Below are 9,932 nucleotides of genomic sequence, written 5' to 3'. Positions count from 1 at the left end.
TATTACTTGGATGACCCAGTGCACTTGTTGGTTAGTTGTGCGGAATTGTGACAAAGTGTGATTCACGTTTGAGAGCTCCAAGTCCTTTGGCGCCATTGTTGATGATCACAATTTCGTGCACCAAGTTTTTGGTGCCGTTGCCGGGGAAGGAACGAATGAACGAACAATAATTTCACATTTGTTTCCGGCAACAACACCAAGTTTTTGGCGCCGTTGCCGGGGATTGTTCGAGTTTGGACAACTGACGGTTCATCTTGTTGCTTAGATTAGGTATTTTTTTCTTCAGAATTTTTAAGAATGAATTCTAGAGTTTCAAGGTGATGTTCCCACCATCACAAAAGCTGATTGATTCTCATCAATTTAGCTATTGAATGTAATGTCCTGCTGAAGCTTGGCCAAACATGTCTAATCTTTTTAGACTGAAGCTTTAGACTAACATTGCATGATTCCTGGAATTCTTATTGAAAGTTTTGATTCTCTTTATTTTCTTTTCCATATAATTTTCGAAAAAATACATAAAAAAAATTTTTTAAATCATAAAACCAAAAAATTTTATGTTTCTTGTTTGAGTCTAGTATCAATTTTTAAGTTTGGTGTCTTGCATGCATTGTTTATTTGATCCTAGTTGCATTTTTATTGATTTCCATCATCAAAAATTCAAAAAATATTTTTAAAACTATGTCTTTTGGGAGGTTCCAACCTTGCTCTGATTATCTGTGAGGCTCCATGGGAGCTCACTGTCAAGCTATTGACATTAAAGAAGCACTTGTTGGGAGGCAACCCAATGTTATTTAATCATATCTATTTTATTTTCTCTTTGTTATTTCGTGTTTTTTTAGGTTGATGATCATGTGGAGTCACAAAAACTACTGAAAAATCTAAAACAAAATGAAAAGCAGCATTAAAAACAGCACACCCTGGAGGAGAGCAGTCTGGCGTTTAACGCTAGAAACAGGCCCCAAGCTGGTGTTTAACGCCAGAAACAACCATCTACCTGGCGTTAAACGCCAGAAACAAGCTACATTTGGGCGTTTAACGCCAGAAACAGGCAGCAGTCTGGTGTTAAACGCCAGCAAGGGCGTTTTACACGCCTAATTGGAGCAGGGATGTTAAGTCCTTGACCCCACTTGATCTGTGGACCCCACAGGATCTCCACCTCTTCTTATCTCTTCTTCACACCTTTCTACAACATTCTTCCCCAAAATAACCTCTACCAATCACCTCCAATTCCCCTGCAAAACCATCATACAACCCACCTACACCCACCCACTCAAATTCAAACCATCACTCTTTCCTTTTCACACATCCTAACCACCTAAACCCCCCTAGCCGAACCATTCACACACCTCCATCTTCTCCTTCTCTTCTTCTTCTCATCCTTTCTTTCTTCTTTTGCTCGGGGATGAGCAAACATTTTAAGTTTGGTGTGGAAAAAGCATTGCTTTTTTATTTTTCCATAACCATTTATGGCACCTAAGGCCAGAGAAACCTCTAGAAAGAGGAAAGGGAAGACAAAAGCTTCCACCTCCGAGTCATGGGAGATGGAGAGATTCATCTCAAGGGTCCATAGCTCAGTAGTAGAGCACTTGACTGCACAACAAGAGAGCCCACTCATGGACCTCAACAAGAGCATGAGAAATTCCCTCACCAAGAAATCCCTGAGATACCTCAAGGGATACATTTTCCTCCACACAACTATTGGGAGTAACTAAGGATAGGAGCACCAAAATCACTAGGGATGGAGCAATAAAGGCAAGGAAGAGACATAGAGGAGCTCAAGAGCACCATTGGTTCTTCAAGAAGAGGAAGACGTCACCCTCACTAAGGTGGACTCATTCCTTAATCTCCTTGTCTATTCATTTTTTGTTTTTCAGTTTTTGAGCCTTATGTGTTATTTATGTTTGTGCCTTTACTACGCGATCATTAGTGTCTAAGTGTCTATGCCTTAAAGTTATGAATATGAATCCATCACCTCTCTTGAATGAAAAATGTTTTAATTACAAAAGAACAAGAAGTACATGGTTTCGAATTCATCCTTGAAACTAGTTTAATTATTTTGATGTGGTGACAATACTTTTTGTTTTCTGAATGAATGCTTGAACAATGCATATGTCTTTTTGAAGTTGATGTTTATGAATGTTAAATATGTTGGCTCTTGAAGAATAAGGAAAAAGGAGACATGTTATCTGATAATCTAAAAAATCATAAAAATGATTCTTGAAGCAAGAAAAATCAGTGAATACAAAAGCTTGTAGAAAAAAATAGAAAAAAAAATATATATAGCGTAAAAAAAACAAGAAAATAGAAAAAGAAAAAGCAAGCAGAAAAAGCCAAAAGCTCTTAAAACCAAAAGGCAAGAGCAAAAAGCCAGTAGCCCTTAAAACCAAAAGGCAAGGGTAATAAAAAGGATCCAAGGCTTTGAGCATCAGTGGATAGGAGGGCCTAAAGGAATAAAATCCTGGCCTAAGCGGCTAAACCAAGCTGTCCCTAACCATGTGCTTGTGGCGTGAAGGTGTCAAGTGAAAACTTGAGACTGAGCGGTTAAAGTCAAGGTCCAAAAGCAAAAACAGAGTGAGCTTAAGAACCCTGGACACCTCTAATTGGGGACTCTAGCAAATCTGAGTCACAATCTAAAAAGGTCCCCCCAGTTATGTGTCTGTGGCATTTATGTATCCGCTGGTAATACTGGAAAATAAAGTGCTTAGGGCCACGGCCAAGACTCATAAAGTAGCTGTGTTCAAGAATCAACATACTGAACTAGGAGAATCAATAACACTATCTAACTCTGAGTTCCTATAGATGGCAATCATTCTGAACCTCAATGGATAGAGCGAGATGCCAAAACTATTCAAGAGGCAAAAAGCTACAAGTCCCGCTCATCTGATTGGAGCTAAGTTTCATTGATATTTTGGAATTTATAGTATATTCTCTTCTTTTTATCCTATTTGATTTTCAGTTGCTTGGAGACAAGCAACAATTTAAGTTTGGTGTTGTGATGAGCGGATAATTTATACGCTTTTTGGCATTGTTTTTACATAGTTTTCAGTATAATTTAGTTAGTTTTTAGTATAATTTTATTAGTTTTTAAATAAAATTCACAATTCTAGACTTTACTATGAGTTTGTGTGTTTTTCTGTGATTTCAGGTATTTTCTAGCTGAAATTGAGGGACTTGAGCAAAAATCAGATTCAGAGGTTGAAGAAGGACAGCAAATGCTGCTGGATTCTGACATCCCTGCACTCAAAGTGGATTTTCTGGAGCTACAGAACTCCAAATAGCGCGCTCTCAATTGCGTTGGAAAGTAGACATCTAGGGCTTTCGAGCATTATATAATGGTCCATACTTTGCCCGAGTTTAGACGATACAAACTTGCGTTCAACGCCAGTTTCATGCTGTATTCTGGAGTTAAACGCCAGAAACAGGTTACAAACTGGCGTTCAACTCCAAGAGAAGTCTCTACACGTGTAAATCTCAACGCTCAGCCCAAGCACATACCAAGTGGGCCCCGAAAGTGGATTTCTGCATCAATTACTCATTTCTGTAAACCCTAGTAACTAGTTTAGTATAAATAGGACTTTTTACTATTGTATTTACATCTTTGGAACATCTTTGGAACGTCTTTTTGATCATCTTTAGATCACGTTTGGGGGCTGGCCATTCGGCCATGCCTGAACCTTCATCACTTATGTATTTTCAGCGGTAGAGTTTCTACACACCAAAGATTAAGGTGTGGAGCTTTGCTGTTCCTCATGGATTAATGCAAAGTACTACTGTTTTTTTATTCAATACAAACTTATTCCACTTCTAAGATATTCATTCACACTTCAATGTGAATGTGATGATCGTGACAATCATCATCATTCCCAACTTATGAACGCGTGCCTGACAACCACTTCCGTTCTACCTTAGATTGAATGGGTATCTCTTGGATATCTAATACAGGGGACCGAGTCTGAGATATTAGAATCTTCGTGGTATAAGTTAGAACCCATGGATGGCCATTCCTGAGATCTGGAAAGTCTAAACCTTGTCTATGGTATTCCGAGTAGGATCTGGGAAGGGATGGTTGTGACGAGCTTCAAACTCGCGAGTAGTGGGCATAGTGACAGATGCAAAAGGATCAATGGATCCTATTCCAGTATGATCGAGAACCGACAGATGAATAGCCATGCTGTGACAGAGCATCTTGGACCATTTTCACTGAGAGGACGGGAAATAGCCATTGACAATGGTGATGCCAACATACAGCTTGCCATGGAAAGGAGTAGGAATGATTGGATAAAGACAGCAGGAAAGTAGAGGGTCAGGAGGAACGAAAGCATCTCTATACGCTTATCTGAAATTCTCACCAATGAATTACATAAGTATCTCTATCCTAAAGTATGGTTGGACTCTCAACCTAAAGATAGCCTGAACTCTTGGGATAAGCTGGTCAATGCTTTCTTAGCCAAGTTTTTTCCTCCTCAAAAGCTTAGTAAGCTTAGAGTAGATGTTCAAACCTTCAGACAAAAGGAAGGTGAATCCCTCTATGAAGCTTGGGAGAGATACAAGGAACTGACCAAAAAGTGTCCTTCTGACATGCTTTCAGAATGGACCATCCTGGACATATTCTATGATGGTCTGTCTGAGCTATCAAAGATGTCACTGGACCATTCTACAGGTGGATCTATTCACCTAAAGAAAATGCCTGCAGAAGCTCAAGAACTCATTGACATGGTTGCTAACAACCAGTTTATGTATACTTCTGAGAGGAATCCTGTAAGTAATGGGACGCCTATGAGGAAGGGAGTTCTTGAAATTGATACTCTGAATGCCATATTGGCTCAGAACAAAATATTGACTCAGCAAGTCAATATGATCTCTCAAAGTCTGAATGGATTGAAGGAATCATCCAACAGTACTAAAGAGGCATCTTCTGAAGAAGAAGCTTATGATCCTGAGAACCCTGCAATAGCAGAAGTGAATTACATGGGGGAACCCTATGGAAACACCTATAATCCCTCATGGAGAAATCATCCAAATTTCTCATGGAAGGATCAACAAAAGCCTCAACAAGGCTTTAATAATGGTGGAAGAAACAGGTTTAACAATAGCAAACCTTTTCCATCATCCACTCAGCAACAGATAGAGAATTCTGAGCAGAATCCATCTAGCTTAGCAAATATAGTCTTTGATCTATCTAAGGCCACTTTGAGTTTCATGAATGAAACAAGATCCTCCATTAGAAATTTGGAGGCACAAGTGGGCCAACTGAGTAAAAAGGTCACTGAAACTCCTCCTAGTACTCTCCCAAGCAATACAGAAGAGAATCCAAAGAGAGAGTGCAAGGCCATTGATATAACCAAAATGGCCGAACCCAAAGAGGAGGAGGAGGACATGAATCCTAGTTAGGAAGACCTCCTGGGACATTCAGTGAACAATAAGGAGTTTCCCTTAGAGGAACCAAAGGAATCTGAGGCTCATCTAGAGACCATAGAAATTCCAATGAACCTCCTTCTGCCCTTCATGAGCTCTGATGAGTATGCTTCTTTTGAAGAGAATGAAGATGTTACTGAAGAGCAAGTTGCCAAGTACCTTGGTGCAATCATGAAGCTGAATGCCAAATTATTTGGTAATGAGACTTGGAAAGATGAACCTCCCTTGCTCACCAATGAACTGAATGCATTGGATAGGCAGAAATTACCTCAAAAGAGGCAAGATCCTGGCAAATTCTTAATACCCTGTGACATAGGCACCATGACCTTTGAGAAGGCTCTGTGTGACCTGGGGTCAGAAATAAACTTAATGCCACTCTCTGTAATGGAGAAACTTGGGATCTTTGAGGTGCAAGGTGCTAGAATCTCATTAGAGATGGCAGACAACTCAAGAAAACAAGCTTATGGACAAGTAGAGGACGTGTTAGTAAAGGTTGAAGGCCTTTACATCCCTGCTGATTTCATAATCCTAGACACTGGGAAGGAAGAGGATGAATCCATCATCCTTGGAAGACCCTTCCTAGCCACAGCAAGAGCTGTGATTGATGTGGACAGAGGAGAGTTGGTCCTCCAACTGAATGAGGACACCCTTGTGTTTGAAACTCAAGGATCTCCTTCTGTAACCATGGAGAGGAAGCATGAAAAGCTTCTCTTTCTGCAGAGTCAACCAAAGCCCCCACAGTTAAACTCTAAGTTTGATGTTGGGAGGCCACAACCAAACTCTAAGTTTGGTGTTGAACCCCCACATTCAAACTCTAAGTTTGGTGTTGGGAGGTTCCAACCTTGCTCTGATTATCTGTGAGGCCCTATGAGAGCTCACTGTCAAGCTATTGACATTAAAGAAGCGCTTGTTGGGAGGCAACCCAATGTTATTTAAGGATATCTATTTTATTTTCTTTTTGTTATTTCGTGTTTTATTAGGTTGATGATCATGTGAAGTCACAAAAACTACTGAAAAATCAAGAACAGAATGAAAAATAGCATTGAAAATAGTACACCCTGGAGGAGAGCAGTCTGGCATTTAAATGCCAGAAACAAGCATCTGTCTGGCGTTTAACGCCAGAAACAGGCACCAAGCTGGAGTTTAACGCCAGAAATAGGCAGCAGTCTGGCGTTAAACGCCAGGATTGCACAGCAAGGGCGTTTTACACACCTAATTGGAGCAGGGATGTTAAGTCCTTGGCCCCACTGGATCTGTGGACCCTACAGGATCCCTACCACTTCTTCTCTCATCTTCATACCTTTTCATAACATTCTTCCTCAATTAACCTCCACCAATCACCTCCATTACTCCTCCAAAACCATCATACAACCCACCTACACCCACCCACTTAAATTCAAACCATCACTCCTTCTTTTTCACACATCATAACCACCTAAAACCCCCTTGACCGAACCATTCACACACCTCCATCTCCTCCATTTTCTTCTTCTTCTACTCACTTCTTTTTTCTTTTGCTCGAGGACGAGCAAACATTTTAAGTTTGGTGTGGAAAAAGCATTGCTTTTTTGTTCTTCCATAACCACTAATGCCTCAAGGGATGCACTTCCCTCCACAAAACTATTGGGAGCAAATCAACACCTCCCTAGGAGAATTAAGTTCCAACATGAGACAACTAAGGGTGGAGCACCAAGAGCACTCCATCATCCTCCATGAAATTAGAGAAGATCAAAGAGCTATGAGGGAGGAGCAAGAAAGACAAAGAAGAGACATAGAGGAACTCAAGAGCACCATTGGTTCTTCAAGGAGAGGAAGACGCCACCTTACTAAGGTGGACTCATTCCTTAATCTCCTTGTCTATTTATTTTACTGTTTTTCGATTTTTGAGCTTTATATTTTATTTATGTTTGTGTCTTTACTATATAATCACTAGTGTCTAAGTGTCTATGCCTTAAAGTTATGAATATGAATCCATCACCTCTCTTAAATGAAAAATGTTTTAATTACAAAAGAACAAGAAGTACAGGGTTTCAAATTCATCCTTGAAACTAGTTTAATTATTTTGATGTGGTGACAATACTTTTTGTTTTCTGAATGAATGCTTGAACAGTGCATATGTCTTTTGAAGTTGATGTTTATGAATGTTAAATATGTTGGCTCTTGAAAGAATGATGAAAAGGAAAAATGTTATTTGATAATCTGAAAAATCATAAAAATGATTCTTGAAGCAAGAAAAAGCAGTGAATACAAAAGCTTGCAGAAAAAAAAAATAGAAAAAAAATATAGCGAAAAAAAAGGGGGGAAAGAAAAAGAAAAAGCAAGCAGAAAAAGATAAATAAAATATAACTAGGATAGAGATACTTATGTAATTCATTGGTGAGAATTTCAGATAAGCGTATAGAGATGCTCTCGTTCCTCCTGACCCTCTGCTTTCCTGTTGTCTTCATCCAATCATTCCTACTCTTTTTCATGGCAAGCTGTATGTTGGGCATCACCATTGTCAATGGCTACTTTCCATCCTCTCAGTAAAAATGGTCCAAGATGCTCTGTCACAGCACGACTATTCATCTGTCGGTTCTCGATCATACTGGAAGAGGATCCATTGATCCTTTTGCGTCTGTCACTACGCCCAGCACTCGCGAGTTTGAAGCTCGTCACAGCCATCCCTTCCCAGATCCTACTCAGAATACCACAGACAAAGTTTAGACTTTTCGGATCTCAGGAATGGCCATCCATGGGTTCTAACTTATACCACGAAGATTCTAATATCTCGGACTCGGTCCCCTGTATTAGATATCCAAGAGATACCCATTCAATCTAAGGTAGAACGGAAGTGGTTGTCAGGCACACATTCATAAGTTGGGAATGATGATGATTGTCACGATCATCACATTCACAGTGAAGTGCGAATGAATATCTTAGAAGCGGAATAAGTTTGTATTGAATAGAAAAATAGTAGTACTTTGCATTAATCCATGAGGAACAGCAGAGCTCCACACCTTAATCTATGGTGTGTAGAAACTCTATCGTTGAAAATACATAAGTGATGAAGGTTCAGGCATGGCCGAATGGCCAGCCCCCAACGTGATCTAAAGATGAAACTAAAGATGTTCCAAAAGATGTTCCAAAAAATGTAAATACAATAGTAAAAAGTCTTATTTATGTTAAACTAGTTACTAGGATTTACAGGAATGAGTAAATGATGCAGAAATCCACTTCTGGGGCCCACTTGGTGTGTGCTTGGACTAATCATTGAGCTTTACACGTGTAGAGGCTTCTCTTGGAGTTGAACGCCAGTTTGTAACCTGTTTCTGGCGTTTAACTCCACTTTGCAACCTGTTTCTGGCGTTTAACTCCAGAATGCAGCATGGAATTGGCGTTGAATGCCAGTTTGTGTCATCTAAACTCGGGCAAAGTGTGGACTATTATATATTTCTGGAAAGCCCTGGATGTCTACTTTCCAACGCAATTGAGAGCGCTCCATTTGGAGTTTTGTAGCTCCAGAAAATCCACTGAGTGCAGGGAGGTCAGAATCCAACAGCATCTGCAGTCCTTCTTCAACCTCTGAATCTGAGTTTTGCTCAAGTCCCTCAATTTCAGCCAGAAAATACCTGAAATCATAGAAAAACACACAAACTCATAGTAAAGTCCAGAAATGTGAATTTTAATTAAAAACTAATAAAAATATACTAAAAACTAGCTAAATCATACTAAAAATTATGTAAAAACAATGCCAAAAAGCGTATAAATTATCCGCTCATCACAACACCAAACTTAAATTGTTGCTTGTCCCCAAGCAACTAAAAATAAAATAGGATAAAAAGAAGAGAATATACTATAAATTCCAAAATATTAATGAAACTTAGCTCCAATCAGATAAGCGGGACTTGTAGCTTTTTGCCTCTTGAATAGTTTTGGCATCTCACTTTATCCATTGAAGTTCAGAATGATTGGCATCTATAGGAACTCAGAATTCATATAGTATTATTGATTCTCCTAGTTCAGTATGTTGATTCTTGAACACAGTTACTTTATGAGTCTTGGCCGTGGCCCTAAGCACTTTGTTTTCCAGTATTACCACCGGATATATAAATGCCACAGACACATAACTGGGTGAACCTTTTCAGATTGTGACTCAGCTTTGCTAAAGTCCCCAATTAGAGGTGTGCAGGGTTCTTAAGCACACTCTGTTTTTGCTTTGGACCTTGAATTTAACCGCTCAGTCTCAAGTTTTCACTTGACACCTTCACGCCACAAGCACATGGTTAGGGACAGCTTGGTTTAGCCGCTTAGGCCATGATTTTATTCCTTTAGGCCCTCCTATCCACTGATGCTCAAAGCCTTGGATCCTTTTTATTACCCTTGCCTTTTGGTTTTAAGGGCTACTGGCTTTTTGCTCTTGCCTTTTGGTTTTAAGAGCTTTTGGCTTTTTCTGCTTGCTTTTTCTTTTTCTATTTTCTCTTTTTTTTCGCTATTTTTTTTCTTTTTTTTTCTGCAAGCTTTTGTATTCACTACTT

At 39.5% G+C, this 9,932-nt stretch overlaps 1 non-coding gene across 1 annotated transcript; it reads right to left on the bottom strand.

The window, feature by feature from the left end:
* Positions 1 to 4,476: 4,476 nt before the first annotated feature.
* Positions 4,477 to 4,584, bottom strand: LOC148579089 (small nucleolar RNA R71). Its single transcript, XR_015899439.1, has one exon. It is a non-coding gene; the product is annotated as a small nucleolar RNA R71 (small nucleolar RNA).
* Between the last annotated feature and the right edge of the window lie 5,348 nt (positions 4,585 to 9,932).

The sequence above is a fragment of the Arachis ipaensis genome, chromosome B10, assembly GCF_059453495.1.
Source record: "Arachis ipaensis isolate K30076 ecotype BB chromosome B10, ASM5945349v1, whole genome shotgun sequence".
NCBI lineage: Eukaryota > Viridiplantae > Streptophyta > Magnoliopsida > Fabales > Fabaceae > Arachis > Arachis ipaensis.
The sequence above is the reverse complement of the archived record's forward strand: the minus strand, read 5'-3'. Positions and strand labels throughout refer to the sequence as shown.